The sequence below is a fragment of the Stegastes partitus genome, unplaced genomic scaffold (assembly GCF_000690725.1).
Source record: "Stegastes partitus isolate 25-593 unplaced genomic scaffold, Stegastes_partitus-1.0.2 Scaffold89, whole genome shotgun sequence".
NCBI lineage: Eukaryota > Metazoa > Chordata > Actinopteri > Pomacentridae > Stegastes > Stegastes partitus.
This window is the reverse complement of record NW_007577820.1, coordinates 199,740-218,481: the sequence shown is the minus strand read 5'-3', so window position 1 is coordinate 218,481 and position 18,742 is coordinate 199,740.

Sequence of the window (18,742 nt, the reverse complement as noted above, 5' to 3'; positions counted from 1 at the left end):
AACAAATAGCTAAAATAATGGATTACATTATTAGCTAAAGGTAGCAAACAGAAGAAGGCACTAAATAGCTAGCTGAGAAACTTTGTTATCTTAAAGCAATAAATTGCTAGCTATAATTAATGAATTTGTTAGCTAAAAGTAGTAAATAGTTGCAATTAAAGATTAGTTAAAAGTGATAGATATCTAATGTATATAGTTGACTAAAGCAAGAAAACACCAAAATAGCGCACTAAATTGTTGGCTAAAAGTAATAACTAGCTAAAATATTGTGAGCAGTAGTTGGCTAAAAGCAATAAATAATTAGCTAACAACATCTATTAGTTAGCTAAAAGCAATAAATGGTTTGCTAAAATAAATATTAGTTAGCTAAAAACAATACATAGCTAAAGTGATTTATTAAACAGTTAACTAATACAGTCATAGCTTTAATAATTGGTTAGTTGACTAAAAGTAATAGTGACCTTAAATGATCGATCAGTTAACTAATAATAAGAATTTAAAAAATGCTCATTATAATGATGTATTTCTTAGCTAAAATTAGTAAATAGCTAGCAGAAGTAATTAGTTAGCCAAAAGGAATAAATTGCTATCTAAAATAATTTATATAGTTAGTAAAATAGTTAAAATAACAAATTCGATTTTTAGCTTAAAGCCATTAATGGCTAACTAAAGTAGTCACTAACTGGTTAATTGAAAGTAGTTATTTAAATGAAATCGCTTAAAGTAGTAAATAGTTGAAATAATTATTGGATGCTAAGTAACAGCTAAAATGAAACCTTAGTGATCGCTGTAGCGTGTTAGCATGTGCATTGTTCTCGTTCCATGTTATCATGTTATTTGTTGTCTCGTATCTCGCTCCGTCGTTGTGTTTCCTCCATGGGCTGTACATGTATGTGTGTGTCCGTGTCGGATGTGTGTTTGTTGTGCAGCTGCAGTAAACATGGCGGCTCTTTAACGTGTTTTATGGCTGCTGTGTTTTTGCAGAGATGACTGGTGGCTGTAATTAGCGCGACCACAAATCATGGTGTTGATGTTGGGACGGTTCAGACGGAGTTCAGCTCGACACAAACGCTGCCGCGGCACCACATCACTGCTGTTATGTAAGCCGGCGGTGACTCTGTGGATTTTAGTGAAAGTTGAAGAATTTAATCTGCGGCTGTGATCTGATTCGTCTGATGTTGACTCCAACGCTGTCGTCTCATCTCAGACTTCATCATTCAAAGGAAGCTCTTTGTTCCACTAACAGTGAACCCTCCCACGCTGTCCAAACACACTGTTCTGTCTCCACACATTCACTCCGTTTAGATTCACTTTTATTTACACAGGAGGCCAAGACAGCAGAATAATAAATATAATGCAGCTCTGTACCCACAGTCATCCTGTGGCTTTATATGGAAACGGACTGCAGCCTGTTCTGTGGATGCAACAAGCTTATATGGATGTATGCATGTCAGTAATGGTGTCATGTTATAGTGTTCTGCACATATACTACAGTATTAGTGGAATAATGTGGATGCACAGAGGTCATATGCAGGGTAAGTACAACCGTGTCCTTTGTGTATATGTAGGTATGGCATGTAGCTAGCGAGTAATCCTTTAAATGGTTAATTAAAAGTAGTAAATAGTTAGCTAAATGTAATAGCTAGCTGACACAATGACTTAAATAGTTAGCTAAAAATGGTAACTAACTAAGGTAAGTCACTGAATGCTTAGTAACAGCTAAAATATTACATATTTGACCATTCTGCTGGGTCTCATTTTGTTTTATTGAGTCCCATTTTCTATTATTGTGTGCTAAGCCATCTAAAATAATTTATTAAAAATTAATTAGCTGAAAGTGCTAAATAGAGATCCATAAAAATTGACTAGCTACCTAAAAACGATAAATAGCTAGCTAGAGTTAGTTAAAAGCAGTAAATAGTTTGCTAAAATAATAGCTAAAATAATGAATTAAGTAGTTAAAAGTAGTAAATACTAAGCTAAACGCAATAGTTAGCTGAAATAATGGCACTGAATAGTTAAAAACAGTAAATAAATAAGCTAGTCAACTGAAAGCTTAGTTCTAGCTAAAACGTGACATAGCTGACTCTTCTACTGGGTCTGATTTAGTCTTATTATGTTCTCGTGTGCGCTTTCTTGCATCTTTTCTCTTTTATTTAGTCGTTTTGTGCCCGGCGCTGTATTTTTGGGACGGCGGAGCTATTTGTTGTCTGAGATCTGATTCGGGATCTGACGGCTGCCGACCAACTGGAGCTCCAAGGACGCTGGGCTCTGAGCGGTGACCTCCTGACGTGGGTCTGGATCTGTGAATGCGGCTGGAGACACATATGGCGGTACAGATGGTCCAGCTCGCCCTGCGTGCTCTGACCGGCTTCTCGTGTCCGTCTGACTGAACCTTCGTTTCTGCATCCGGACGGCGAGTCGCTGGATGAAGCCGTCAGTCGGTTATCAGCGGGTTGTTTCTGCGCTCGCTGCAGTAATGAATGCAGCGTCGGCGAGGCGACAACCAGGTGATCTATGAGGTCTCTGCAGGGAACTGCTGACTGCTGCTGTTGCTCTGCTGAAGTTCATTTACATGCAGCCAGGGGACGAAGTGATGCTCAGCTCTGGGCCTGCACGCTGCTGCCGCTCACTTCCCTCTGCTCTGGTGTTGTTGCGTTAACGCACCGTAACGCTCACCAGGAAGGATGACGGCATGTGAATCTGTGGCCTTCAGTTCTCTGTAGAAATACAAACGTTAGAGCAGAAACGCTGAGCTGTCGGTATGTTGTGCAAAATACAACAGAAGTATCATCTGGTTAGTGAGACACAAAACGCAGCCTTAAAAATCATGAACAGAGTGCGGAAATAAAATGATTAACTAGCATCTGCATTAGCATATATAGTATATATGGAAATAGAAACTGGATCAGAACCTTGAAGATCACAGTCTGCTGGTGGGTTATCTGCAGGTTTTAAACCATCACAGCCCTTCATCTGCTGAACAGCGTGCAGTTCATTGACCTGCTGTTCTGTGCAGAGGTGAAGCAACGTCTGCTCGCAGAAATGAAGACAAATGTCCCGACTTGTCTTTAAAATGAAGACAAACGTCCTGACTTGTCTGGTTGTTGCTGCCCGTCACAGACTCGTGAGCGAGTCACTGAAGCATGCACTGTGAGGACTCGCAGACCGATTCTTTACATCGTCTCCTGGAAGGTTCCTCTGAGTCCAAATCGTCGTGTTGTTTTCACATTTGGTTGCGTTCAGGTGCTGTAGGACAGAACCGAGCGAGTCCATTAGTCATCGTCTGTCAGGTCGTCTGCTGATAGGAGCTGCATGAACCTGCATCAGCAGCCAGGAAAACAAACAGAAGAGGTTCAGATCAGTAGTTATCCATCAAAACACTGTTTAGTGTTTAAACAGCATTTATGATTAATGATGTGAGAAGTCAGAACCATGTGAGATAAAGTCCTCCTCGCTCTGACAAACATGGTTTCTGAGTAATTGAAGAGTCCTGAGAACAGTCATGAGCATACAGCTGTTACAACTGGTTAGCTATTACTTTTAGCATTAAGTTCGCTAGCCATGCTATTTATCAATAATGTACCAAACTATGTGAATTTCTCCTCTGTGATATAAATAAAGGCATATCTTATCGTATCTTATCTTATCTTATGTTATCTTATTTCAGCCATTAGCTTGATAAAGTTAGTTTTTTAAACCTATTTATCAGTTACCTTTAGCTAGCTGTTTATTGTGTTTAACTTGAACCATTCTATTTAGCTAGTTTTTGTTTTTTAAGTTATGGCTAATTGTTATTTTAGCAAGCTATTTAATAGTTTAACTCGCTAGCACCTACTTTTAGCTTGCCATTTAGTTAATTACTTTAGCTAACTAATTTCAACATTTAGCTAACATTTGTCTATTATTTTAGTGAGCTATTTGATGTTTAGATAGCCGGCTGTTACTTTAGCTCACCATTTAATTAGGTTTTTTTCTGTTTATTGTTGTGTAATAGTCTATAGTTTTAGCTAGCTAGCATTTGCTTCTAGCTATTTTTTTAGTTCGGTACTTTAGCTATTTATTTGTTTTAGCTAACTATTTTAACATTTAGTTAATAATTTATTAATTTTACCAACTATTTATTCCTGTCACCTAATTGTTTATTCAGTTGCTTTAAACGAACCATTTAATTAAGTTTTTAAGTTTAATCCGCAACTTTTAGGGTACAATTTAATGCATTATTTCTGTTAGCAATATGATCGTTTAATTTGCTAAGAAACTATTTTAATAGCTAGCTAGCTACTATTTCTGTCTACTTAATTATTTTTTATTATTTTGGCTAACAGTTTATTGCTTGAAGCTAATTGTGTGGGCCATTAATTGTGTTTTCTCTCCGTTAGTTGTTCCTCTTAGCTAATTGTTTAATACTTTATATTTGCTAACCATTTAGTACTTTCAGTGAACTATTTAATCAGTTAGCTTTAGTGAACCATATCATCAGTTGGTTTAGATTCAGTACCACCACAGTCCGTGTCGTTAATCTCCACTCGGCAGCAGCGGTCTTATTTCATGCTAACCGGCAGGCTAATGGCTAAATGAATGAATAAATCGCTGTAGCTGTGATTTCAACGAGCACTGAGACGCCGAACTGCCTGAACCGAGCCTCCGGTCAGATCTGATCTTAAACTGTTTGGTGACTTTGCTTCAAAACAATGTTAAACAAACATTTCCCCCACGACTGATGCTCCCGCGGTTACACTCGGACCGCCCGGCGCTCTGTGGTGTTTGGTTTCGGCGGCATCGGTTCTGCCTGATGTCACTGCAGCCCAGTGTTCAGGCCCTCTGAGCCGACAGAACCGACCCAACGAACCGGTCCGCTGCAGAACAGATCAGTCCTGATATGTTGTAGTTAACATACGTGTTGGACTCAGGCGGGTTTATCCTCACAGTGGGAATAAGTCTGTTTTCCTGCGGAGCCTGAACGCAGCTTCAGTTTTTTCCATCCGAGCTGCAGGTTTGGCTGCAAGACGACGACATACTGACTCTGCAGGGACGCACACACACACACACACACACACTCTCTGGATCAGGCTGTCAGCTCAGAGGGAACACAGGAATAAATCACTGCAGTGTTACTCACAGGAAACACAGAAAATCCTTGAGAGTGCCCTTAAACACACACACACTTAAACACACACACACACACACACACAAACACAAACACACACTCTCTGCAGCCATTTGCTCGCCTCCTTCAACACCTTCAGATCCAGAAAATCCCTGCTGCCCTTCACACTCAGCTGCAGCTGTGTGTGTGTGTGTGTGTGTGTGTGTGTGTGCGGTCCAGGTATGTCTCATGTTGTGGGGACCTAAACATCCAGCCCTTCAGACGTAAATCTTGTGTTTTTATGGTTTCAGACGTGAGAACGAGGTCGTGGGTCCTCACAAGCATAGGAAGACAGTCCAGGAGTCAGAATCAGACTTTTACCATCAAAACGTTCGACAGAAAACTTCTGAATAAAACAAACTGCAGCGATTAGAGATCGACTCTGTCTAAACTGTCCACCTCCTTCATGCAAAGCTGCTCTATTGAGGAGCAGCTTCAGTTATCGACACGTTTGTGCCTTAAAATCCACATTGAGCCTTTTTTTGTGCTGTTATGCAGAATATTGATGCTTCTTGTGTTTTTTATCCAGATTATTGAGTCTCTTGTGTGTTAATATCCAGGTTCTTAATATTTTTGTGTGGTAAGATCCAGGTTATCGACACTTTCATGCTGTTTATTTACAGTTTGCTGCAGTAAAATGAAGGTTTAAGACATTTTTCTGTGTTAACATCCAGGTTATTGACATTTTTGTGCATTAAAATCCAGATTATTGAGGCTTTTTTCTGTTATGATGCAGATTATTGAAGCTTTTTATGTTTTTTATTCAGATTATTGAGTCTTTTGTGCGTTAATATCCAGGTTATTGACATTTTTGTGCCTTAATATCGATGTTTTCACACTTTTTTGTGTTGATTTTTTCAGGTTAGAAGCTTTTATGTGTTAATATCCAGCAGCCTGTTTCTGTCAGTAACGCAGCAGATCATTAAGTCACATTAATCAGACTGATATTATATAAATATTCTGTCATATTTTGCCGGTCTGACAGCATCTTGTCGTTACTGGACCAAAGCAGCTTGTTTCTGATTCATTTTAAATCGTCGTGTTGTTTAAACACTCGTGTGAATCTGTCTTTTAAATGCTTCAAACTGTGTGAAGCGTCTGCAGCTGGAATCAGCAGCAGGACGCGTCAGCAGACCTCCTGGAGCTCTGAGCCTCCACCCTCGTGCCTCCTGATGTTCAAACCTCTGAAACTTTATTTAGAAGCAGATCAGCTGCAGGTCGACGCCGGCGGCGGCAGGAAGTAACGAGCTGGACCGACTGTTAGAGGAAATCAATCGTCTGCAGCTCCGGACGCGCTGAAGCTTCAGCTGCAGGATCCACAGAAGGAGGAGGAGACGTCTGGAGGGTTCCACCAGGGAGGCGTCCTGCTGGTCAGCCGTATCCCTCCACCTCAGCTCCATCAAATAGATCCACTGCTATTGATCCACCGTCCAGATCGCTTTCTGTCACGTTGATGCTTCTATGCATCATTCATGGTTTGACACTTTTGTACGTTATTGTCCAGATTACCACCTTTTTGTGTTAATTTTAAGGTTTTTGATGCTTTTGTCCATTGATACTCTGGTTAGTGACACTTTTGTGTGTTTAATTCAGTTTTTTTACACGTTTGTGCATTAAAATTCTAATTTTTGACACTTCTGTGTGTTAATATCCAGTTTATTGGCAATTTTGTGTGTTAAAATACAGATTTTTTTGCACTTTTGTTTGTTAAATTTAGATTTTTTGACACTCTTGTGTGTTTTGTAATATGTGTGTTTTTGACACTTGTGATGTTCTCGCTGTTAATAATGTCACACTGACAGCGTCATTAATAAATCAGTCAGAGGGAACGATCGAGGCCTTAAAGACTTTGATCTTCCAGTAAACCAGACGTGAAGCTTGTGATGAAGGACGTGAGCTGCTGATGTTGATTTTTACAGTTTCAGTGTTTCATCGTCACCACGTCCTGGTCCGTCTGTTGTTTTGTTTAGTTTCAGTGACGTCATCCTCAGACGGTGAACGATGGATTCCTCCTGGTCGGTGTTTCCTCTGAGCCGCAGGCAGACACACACTCACACTCAGACACACACACACACACACACACACAGACACTCTCTGGTTGTGTGTCGGTGGTTTTCCTGCTCTTATTTATTATTTGTCTGGAATCGCTGCAGGAGGATCAGAAATAAACCGTCGCCTCTGATTCCAGCGTCTGCAGCTGAAATCAATGAAGATGAAGCTGTTGTGTGCAAGTCGCCCACGCCGCCGCCCACACACACACACACACACACACACACACACACACACACACACACACACACAAACGCTGCACCAGTGTGTGTGTTCTCTGTGATGAGTCTGGAACCAGTTCAGGACTGGTTCTGTAGAATCATTTGTTGTCTGGACACCTTAGAGTCGGACTCTGTGGCCCGTTTGCTCCTGAAGCTCAGAACAGTTGTAACGTGGAAGATGAAAATATTCTTATTGACTTCATACTTTAAGTTTAATAAACGAGGCTTTTTGCTAGTTGCACAAACCTTCGTTGACCTGATGAACTCATTCTGTGTTTTGGAAGCTGGTTGGAGCTCATGAACCTCCTCAGACGTCTTCGTCACGGTGCCGTCGCTGCTAAACTCTTCTGCTGACAGCTTGACTTGTGAAAGCACAAAACTGGAGCTTGTTTGAACCGAACATCTGGTTAAATTCACTTGGATCATAATACCGTAATGTCTGGACTATAAGCTGCTACTTTTTCCACACGCTTTGAACGCTGCAGCTTAAACAACGATGCGGCTAATTTATGGATTTTTACGAATTAGCCTCGAGACCAAAGTGACGCTGAGAGCGACGACGACAGAGAGACTGAGGAAGTGATGAAGTGATTCTGAGGCTGTTCAACTCCTGAAGACACTGAAGAAGACGACTTTAGTGGTTTTAGTGCAGGAGGAAGATGAAGATAGCGATCAGTGACTTTTCCTGGTAGGCTGCTGGAGTTTATATTTCCTTAACCAGCCGTGTTACAGGAACTGTTCAGAAAAAAGCATCTACGGTACGTATCTGTGTACGTTACCACTACGTATTTAATTAATTTAATTTAGTTAGTGGGTGTGGCTTATATTCAGCCTCTTATATTCGGCCTCTCCTTGGTCTAACTTGTGTTTTAAGACAACAAGGCTACTTCATGAGAAATTGCTTTTGAATCTTGAAATGCTAAAAATGTTTAAAATAAAAGCTGTCAAGGTTGTTTACACAACTTATGTTCATCTGATTCTACTCTGGTTGGAGGTCCTGAACCTCCTCAGAGTCTCTGGCATGGTCCCGTTGCTGCTAAACTCCCACAATGCTCTCTGCTGCCACCATGAGCTGTAGTCTGAGTGACGCCTCCTCTGGTCTCTGCAGGATTAAACCGTGAGAGGCTCCACCTGGTGGAACAACCAGGTACTACAGCTAAACTCAATAAATTGACTAAAAGGTCTTGAAACTTCTCCAGAATGACTCAAAATTGGTCTAAAATCCTCAAAACTTGTTCATAGTTTTCTCAAAATTGAATTGTGCCAAAAGAAAATGACTAAGGCTCCACCTGGTGGAACAACCAGGTACTACAGCTGGTCTATGACATCACAACCTTCTTCTTAAACACTGCCAGTATTAACTCCTACAAGAAAACAGCTGAACTACAGATAATTAGTTCTGGTTTCTTTATGCAGGTGGAGCTAATCTAAGACATCTTGTGACGTGTGTGATCGTCTATTGGTTAAGAATTAGTAACAGCGGTTAATCGGTTAATCATTACCACCTCTAGTATTACCTTCAGAACAACTGAAACACTCATAATAAGTTCTGGTTGCTTCTGATTTTCACACAGGAAGCCTGTTTACAGTCGGTTAAATGGAACCGAGCTGGATGTTCGGCCAGTAAAACCCGATATTTCGAGTCCGTCCAGTGGTTCAGTTGGACCGACTTAAGAGAGGAAATGAGCTGAGGCAGCAGAAATGCTTCTTTACAGGCCGAGCGGAGTGAAGCAGCGACGTTCTTCCAGTCGCTGATGTGAGTCTGAGGAGGAAATGAAGTCTGCTGATGGAGACGATATCACACAGTTTATGTTTCAGCTCCAACACACTCGCCGACGTGGAGAAGCTGTGTGTGTGTGTGTGTGTGTGTGTGTGTGTCAGAGCTTGTGCTTGTTTGTGAGGACGCTGCGGTTCTCAAGAGGTTAAAGTGGTTCTGGAGGTTTACACAGACGGGTCCCGGTATCGCTGCGAGGTCTGGTTTGAGTTTTGTGAGGACGTCACAGCTTCAGAGGGACGTTTGAAGGCTCAGACTTCAGCTTCTGGGTGTTTTAGCAGCGTGCGTCCTCACCGAGATGGAGGAAACGTGTGTGTGTGTGTGTGTGTGTGTGTGTGTGTGTGTGTGTGTGTCCTCACAGAGATGGAGGAAACGAGTGTGTGTCCTCAGAGACACAGCTGAGAGCAGCTTCACCCGGCGGCCATGTTGGATGAGACTAGGAGGAGGATGGTTTGTTTTGTCAGCCGGGCGTGTGTGTGTGTGTGTGTGTGTGTGTGTGTGTGTGTGTGTGTGAGGCTGCTGCAGGAAAGTCATTTTTTTCTGTCAAATACCAGAAGACAACTGAACAGACCGAAGCCGAGTTTTGCTGTTTTGGACCAAAACATAAATAAATAAATAAATAAAACAGAGAAAATGAACTCATTCCTTCTTTGTTCCATTAAGTCTGAAAATCAAATGGAGCAACGTGTGAAAACTAACAGTAATCTGCATTTTACAGTTCAACTGAGAGAAACGACTTTTTTTTTTAAATACATAGAATGAAATATTATGCTTTTATTTTGAACGTTCTGAGCTGTTTTTGCTTCTTCTTTTTTTAAACTTCGATATTCTGGGGTTGTTTTTGCATCTGAAATATTATTACTTTGTTTTTGTGGATATTATGTTGTTATTTTTATTTTATTTTTTTTAAATCAAAATTGAATATTTTTTTTTTAGAGATCATGCTTTTATTTTGAAACCATACTTTTGAAAAAATATATCATGCTTGTCTTTTTTTAAATATTACGACTGTTTTTAAAAAAAGATATTTTATTTTTGTTTTTTTAAATGGTGTGATTTTATTTGTTTAATTTACATGTTTTTAAGCTTTAAGCTTTTAATTTGTATTTAGACGTTATGCTTTCAAATTCGAAACATTCCTGCTTAATTACTTAGATAGTATGCTCTTATTTTTAAAATGTTTTTGCTTTATTTTCTACATAGTATGCTGTTTGTTTTGGTAAACATCATATAATAATTTTCTACATATCATCTTTTCATTTTTTAAAACACTGCAGCTTTATTTTTGTATATTATCCTTTTATTTTGAAACGCTCTAATCTGTTTTTGCTTTTTTTTTTTTTAAACTTAGATATGCAGGTTTTTTTTTTAACCTGAAACATTATGACTTTGTTTTTGTGGATATTATGTTGTAATTTATAAAACACTGATTTAAAAAAAGGTTATATTCACAACCTAATAACTTTGTTTTGTTTAGGTTTTTTTTAGATATCATGCTTTTATTTTGAAACTATACTTTAAAAAAATATTATGACTTTTTTAAAAGATTTTTTTTTTAATTTTGTGATTTTATTGTTTAATTTACATGCTTTTAAAAGCTTTTAATTTATATTTAGACATTTAGCCTACTCAATTATTTAGATTTAAAACATTGCAGTTTTATTTTTTTTTTGTTGTGCTTATATTTTTTGAAAAACATTTTACTTTCACTTTCACATTTTTAAAACCTGCTTCAAGTAAACGTCCTGTTATTGACGACAGACTCGCCTCCTGCTGCCGTGACTCGTTCTGCTGCTGCTGATCACTTATTAATCGAGTTAATCGATAACCTGCTGTTAACCCCTCGCTGACCTCTGACCCCTTCAGCTCAGCGCAGCAGCTGATTGATGAACCTGATTTCACTTATTGATCGACTCTTATTGTTGCCATCTGAGCGGCTGCAGAGCGCGGCGACAGTGAGTCAGCGGTTTGGATACGTGAGTCAGCAAAAATCACATTAAAGGGACATTACAGCCGTTAGAGCAGCGCTAACGGCTAAGAGCTAACAGCTAACAACAGGAAATAAGAATAAACAGGAGTCTGAGTGTCTTTAATATAATATAATATAATATAATATAATATAATATAATATAATATAATATAATATAATATAATAAACGGGTTTGACTCCAGGATGCAGAGATTCGTTTCGCACAGAAGCACATGAAACCAGCCGAGGTCATCAATCTCCATGGAGACCATTGTTGGATTAATCAGAGGAGCTGCTGCTCTGAGAATGAATGAATGAATGAATGAATGAATGAATGGATGGATGCTCCAGCAGACGGAGGAATCATTCGTTTGTCCGTCTCCGTCTCTTCTCTGTTCGTTGGCTGCAGTGAAGCTTCACATCTCTTCCCTCCATCACAGAGCTGGACCGCTGCATCCTCCCGTTTCCGTGGAAACCAGCTGCACAGCGGCGATGATTGACAGCCGGCAGGAGTGTGTGTCTGTGTGAGTGTGTGTGTGCGTGAATTAAAATGTCAGGCTGACAGAAGAGAAAATTAAAGTGCAGATGAGCCGAGCTGAGTTACGAGTTCGATCCGGAGACGTTTTACTGTCACAGGAGAGCGAGACGGAAATGGCCAATCAACACGTCCGATGTTGGCAGGCTCACCTGAACAGGAAGCGTCTCACCTGAGAAACTATAATATATGTTTAAACCTGATTTAACTGTAAGAAAAATAAATATAGAAAATAAAAAGGTACTGAGAATGTTATCTTGAAAATAAAGTCAAAACTAAAAGCAAAACCATACTAAAAATAAATAAATAAATCTGGCCGTGTGTTTCAAAACAAAAGCAGGATGCTTAAACTCTAAAGTCATAGAGTTTAAAAATAAAAGTTGTTTCTTTTATAAATAATCGGACCCTTAATGCTCTGAGCGCGCTGCCTGTGGCTCAGATCTGATTCTGGCTCCGATCCGGTTCAGACCTGCTCCCGGTTCCTCTGAGAGTTTCTCCTCGTCCTCCTTTCAGAAACCAGGTCAAGCTATTCCTGATGCAACCGTTTAAGGAGGACGGAGGAAGACGTCCGCCGTCAGGAGGTTTCCACAGCGAGGTCAGCTGATCACCTGGTGACCTCACAGGAAGCAGAGCGGCGACCTCAGACTCACCTGCAGCTCGTTAAGAAATTCGTCGACGGAAAACCGTGTTGCTGCTCGTCTTCGTCCAACCAGCAGCTCTGTGGTTAGACGATCAATCGGCTGATCAATCAGCTGATCGATCAGCTGATTGATCAGCAGCTAAAGCAGCAGGAACGTTTCAGACTGTTGTGTTGTTGTTGTTGTTGTTGTTAACTTCTTATTAACAGCAGTTGTGTGTCTTTGTGTTCATCTCACCTCTTGTTTGTTGTTTGTTTATCTGTGTGGGTCCATTGTTGTCCATGTTGTTTTTTATTGTGTCTTCCTCTGTCTCTTTGCAGAGTTGTGCATCTGTTTGTGTCCTTTTTGTGTCTCTTTGTATAATTTTCGGCCTGTTTGTTGGTTTGTGGGTCTCTGTTGTTGTTGTTGTTGTTGTTGATGTTATCGTGCTGCATCTAGTCGCCTGCTTCTGCTTGTGTTGCGTTTCTTGTAGTCTATTTGTGTCTCTTTGCTGTTGTTGTGCGTCGGTTTGTGTCCATGTTGTGAGTCTTTTCCTGCAGTTCACTGTGTTTTTTCTCATTTTAACTCTTTTTTATTTAAAGCTGTGATTTTTTCATCTTCAGGTGTTTGACGGAAAAAAGCTGCAGAGACAAACCGTGAACGTCGTGTTTGAACAAAACTTTGTCCTGCGCTGACCTCCGCTAACGAACGCACACGTCTTTAACATGTTAATGATGCCTGCGAGCGCACACTGGGCCTGTCGGCGGTTTAATTATGTCATTAATCAGTCGGAGGTTGAAGAAGGGACACGAGGAAACACTCGACCTTTAGCTCAGAGACGCCACCGCCGCCTCCTCAAACCTGCACTCAGGGATTTTACTCATTTTAGCTCCGTGTTGTGTCTCCACCAGCTGTTTTCTGCACATTTCGGCTTCCGGTTGAGCGTTTCTGCTGCAGTTCACTCCGTCTGAGCCTCGTGTGCTTTCTGTTGCAGCAGATTAAAGGATGTAAATCAGCCTCCTCCTTTTCCCATCAGGCCTCTTGGCGTCTCAAAGGAGGTCAGAGGTCACCCAGGGTCGACATGGAGGAGATGAAGAGCAGACGGTCGGACGTCTGAGAGGCTTCAGGTCTTCATTGTCTCCGTCGTCTCCGTCATCTCCATCGTCTTTGTCGTCTCCGTCGTCTTCATCGTCTCCATCGTCTCTGTCGTCTCCGTCGTCTCCATCTTCATCGTCTCTGTCGTCTCCTTGGTCTTCGTCGTCTCCGTCATCTTCATCGTCTCCATCGTCTTTCATCGTCTTCATCGTCTTTCATCGTCTCCATCGTCTTCATCGTCTCCATCGTCTTCATCGTCTTCATCGTCCATCGACCAGGATCCAGACTGAGGCGCTGAACAGAACCCTTATCAATCATTTAATAACTTTATTAATAACTTTGTCAATAACTTAATTAATCCTTCACATCTCTGACATGTTGCTGTGACCAAACTTCTCCTGTTGAGCTTTGTGTAGGTGAAGTTTTTATTTGTTCAAATTCATTTTAAAAAGTTGTTTAATCCAAATTAGATTCAAAATACAAAATATTCAGAGAAGTTCATAAAACCGTAAAAGAACACGAAGCGTCTGAGAGGTGTGGATGTGAGACGTCAGAAACAAACAAAACAATCAGCTGAAGAGGAGCTGATTTTAAACTTTGGATCGGTCAGCCGCCTGTCAGGCAGAACTCTGGGCTCCGTAGTCCCAGCGGACCGACCGACAGATGCCATCTGGTCACCTCATAAACATTCGCCTCATGAATATTAATGAGCTGCAGGTTGGTGGGCGGAGCCTCCGTCTCTGGAGGTTTGAGCTGAGACCTGAAGTCGGAATTTATTAAACGCAAACCTCAGAGTCTGACCTCTGAACTCCCACAATCCCCCTGGGCTCCATCAGCTGTTTAACGGAGCGAGCATGAATAGCACATATGTAATGATCAACTATTAGACATCGTAGTAATAATAATAATAACAACAACAACAACAATAATAATGATAATAATAACAATAATGAGAAGAACTTTACCTATAACATTAAGACAACAACCACAAAAGTGTGTGAAATACTTCAAGTGACGCTCAGAGCAGCTTCGGGTTCCAACGTTAACATTTAATCCGATGCAGCAGAATCAGACTGAAGATCTGCTTCCTGTAATCAGCTTTAATTAATCCCTCGTTAGCCGCGTGTTTGGAAACAGTGGAGAAAAATCTGGTGATAAAAGTCTGACTGTTCATCCTTCAGTCTGCAGTGTCTCTGTGGACGCCGCCGTCGGCATCATGAAATATTCAGTCGGGCCTTTTTGTTGTGCAGCTCCGTAACAGAACCGCCGTTTATCTTCAGGTGATCGCAGCGAGAACGTGTGGGAGGCGTTCTGAGAGACGTTCCTCAGAAACTGCAGCTCCGGGGCGACTTCACAGCTCAGCTCTTCTGGTGGGAATCCAGTTCTGCTGCAGAGACAAAGAGAAAACAAACAGTTTTAGTTCTGGTTGTCCTGCTTGAAGGTCAGTCTGCAGCCGACTGGGTTCTGCTGGTTCTCTGCCGTCGAGTTTTGTCAGCGGCTGTAGAAGCAGCTCGTTGTGTTGTTTGAGTCGGGGGCTTTACGGAGGAGATGGAATGTCTGTGTGTGTTCCACCCGAACGTTTCCCACCGAGTCAACAGGGTTCTGAGGGTTCTGCTGGTTCTCTCAGATCATCAGGAGGATTTACCATCTGACGCCTCAGAGGTTTACAGGTTCTGGAACTAAAGCAGAACCCTCAGAGAACCATCCTGAGGAATACAAGCGATGATCCACTGATGTTTTGATTTTCTATCTCTCGTGGTTCATCTTGCGGTTCTCAGTGAGAACCGGTCTGATACCAACACATTTATAATCGACTCCAGAACCATCCTAATAGAACAAGTCCTGGAACCGTAACTATCAGAGCTTAATGATCAGAAGAACCTTCCTATTGACGGTTCTTATATCATATCTCCCAAGAACCACAATATCTGTATAGATCACTAAAGTCTTCGTTCTGTTTGACAGCAGCTCATTCAGAAGTCGGTACCAGAACCATCCAAAGAAGACTAATGTTTCATCTACTCGTCCTTTAGAATAACCTCTAGAACCTTCTCAGTTCCCTGTCAGAGCTCAGTGACCAGCAGAACATTCTTAATGACAGCTTAAATGTTCCTCTATTACCACAAAAAACCTTCATATGATCTTCTTTAATGGCTGCTGCAACCTTCATATGACTCCTAGAACCTCCTTAATGACCACCAGAACATTCTTAAAGACTCCTAGAACCTCCATAATGACCACCAGAACGTTCTTGAAGACTCCTAGAACCTTCTCCCTAACTTTTAGAACCTAATGACCACTAGAACCAAACTAATTAACATCAAAGCAGCTTTAATAACTTCTAGACCATGTTTAGTTCTCACTAGAACTTTATAGCCCGTAGAATCTCTGTAATACTATCGAAAACCTTCTGTATGACTTCAAATAGTTAGTGATTAGTAGAACCCCTTTACTGATTCCTAGAAACGTATTGAGCACTAGAGCAATTTAGAACCTGTGGAACCTCCAAAATGGCACCTAGAACCCCTAGAACCTGCTGTGTTCTTCTCAGTGACTACTAGCAACAGTCTGGTTCCTGACCACAGCAGCCAATCTAATTAATTAAAGAACATTTGTATTGCTCCCCTAGAACCACTTTAACCAGTCCTAGAACCTTGTTAATCACCACTAGAACCAATAAAAATAATAACAGGGCATTTTAAGGCCCCCTAGAACCTTGGCAGTAATTTTTAGAAGTCAATGACCTCTAGAGACACTTTAATGACCCCTAGAACCTCGTTAACCACCACTAGAACCCTCTCTATGACTCATAGGGCCGTGTTAATGTGTATTCATAATGACCACGAGAACATACTTCCTTATCGGTAGAACCTAATTAATGACCTTTAGAACCTCGTTAGTGGCTCCTAGAACCTGATTAATGCCCTGTAGAGTTTTTTGATCTTCCAGCAAACTCCTGAGTGTTTGGAAACATCAATGAGTCCGATAGAGGATGAAACAGAAACCGGCCTCTCTAGAACCGATGTAATTTTGCGTAGAACCTTCTTATTGATTCTTAGATCCTCTTTCAGAACCACAGAAGCTTCCTGAGCTGTGTTCACACTGAACTGGATTTATTCCTTCGTGTCGGCTTCATTAGAACTCCTCATGATTTACAGCCTCTCCCTGCAGTCGGTTCCACTTTATGGTTCCCTCCGTGTTCTCCGCCCTTCAGCTTCTCCACTATATTGGATTATCAATAAAATTTACTGTCCGAGTCGCTGCAGCGGTTCCGTCGCCGTATCGACACTCGGCTGTGATTTACGCCAGCACATAAACACGGCAGTGAAGGGTAAATATAGAACACAGCGCGGGGAATCGGGAGGCGAGAACTGCCCCGGGGCAGCACAACACCGCACAGACGACCCCCGTCGTATAAATTTAAAGACCTCGTGATGATCTCACACGAGCCCTGCGGCGGCGAGGTCGCAGGTCATGGTGATGTCATTGGGATCACGACATCGCTCCGAGGTTTTACTGCCGCTGTGAGGACGCAAACATGGCCGCTGTCACGGTTTAATGGAAAGACTCGATTTAAGGAGAAGAAACACGAGGTGATGATGATGAGACCTGATGGAAACAACTGACTGTATATAAAGATATAAGAGATACGATAAGATTAATCAGAAGCTGAAGTACTTCACTGATCCATGAGGGGAAACTGCTCCATTCAAAGTCTTAGAAATTTAAGCCACTTAGAACAAAAACAAAAAAGTAAGATAAACATAAGTAGAAAAATATGTCATAAAAATATAAACATATGTATAAAAAATATAAACATAAATATATCAAATGTGCATTATACAAGGAAAACAAAAGTATACAGTATAATGAATAATAATAATCATAATTTGTTTTGTTTTGTTTTGTTTTTACAGTTGCAGGAAATGGGAACGTAAAAAAAAAACGTACGTGCATTGGCCAAAACAATTTTAAAAATATAATAAAATCATACACATAAGTTCTGTCAATATTGTGCAGATTCTTCCCAAGTTTTGCACATAATTATTCTTTATACAAAATATTGATGTCAGGTTGAGTGATGAATTTTTTTAAACAAATTTTACAGAATTTTTTATTTATTTATTTTTTTACATGTTTTCTGTAAAAAAAACAAACAAAAAAAACAAAAGAAAAAACAGGACTACTTTAAATGGTTAGATCACATCTAGTAAAATCACAGAAAGAAAATGTACATGTTGACGGTAAAAATAAAATTATACAAGTTCCACACAAAAAAAAAATCTACATTTCTGCAAATAGTAATTCATTCTTTTACAGCGTGTTGCTTTACTACACAATAATTGAACTTTATCGAACATTTAAACACAATCGTTGCTGCCAGTTCAGTGTCTTCAGATAAATACAGTCTGATGTCTGCAGAGTTTCTATCAGTTTGTCAGGTTTCGGGAAATACAACACGAGAGATCAATGAACTGAGAAATTAATGTTTGACAGATTTAAAGGATAATAACTGTGTGTGTGTGTGTGTGTGTGTGTGTGCGTGTGCGTGTGCGTGTGTGTGTGTGTGTGTTCAGCGCCTGCAGTAACAATTAACTGTGTGAGAGGCTGCAGTGTTTAATAAAGCAGGATTAACACACAGACAGACACACTCGACCACAAACGGTTTAATTAAACCTGTTTTCACCTGAGGGGAGGACAAATTATTATTCAGCTTTTATCAGCCCAGACTGCAGAATAATGAGACGGAAACAGACAGATGTGGACACATGCATTAAACATCAGATTGACATTAAAACCTGTTTGTCCAGTGACATGGATTAATTGTTTTGTTTTGCTTCACTGAAAACGTGATGATTTATCACATGATCCATCAATACTGTGCATCGTCTCTGTTATTGCTGCTGCAGCTTTTTTTATTTTTTAACACACAACTGTTCATCCAAACTGCTTCACACTCGACTGACTGTTCAGTTATCAGATGTTAAAACTAATGTTAGCTGACAAGCTAACTAGCGTACAAAACTCTGAATGTAATGTAGTAAACACAAAATAAAACAGCTTACACAACAACAATAAGCTGACATTAGCATGCTAATATGTTAGCCTGCCGAATGATACTAACATTAGCATGTTAATATGTAAGCCTGCTAAATAATGCTAATATTGCCACATTAATACGGTAGCCTGTTGCGTAATGCTAACATTAGTGTGTTAGTATGTTCACCGATTGAGTGATGCAAACATTAGTATGTTAGCCTGTTGAGTGATGCTAGCATGTGTTAGTCTGCAGAATGATGTTAATATAAGCCTTTTAATACAGTAGCCTTTTG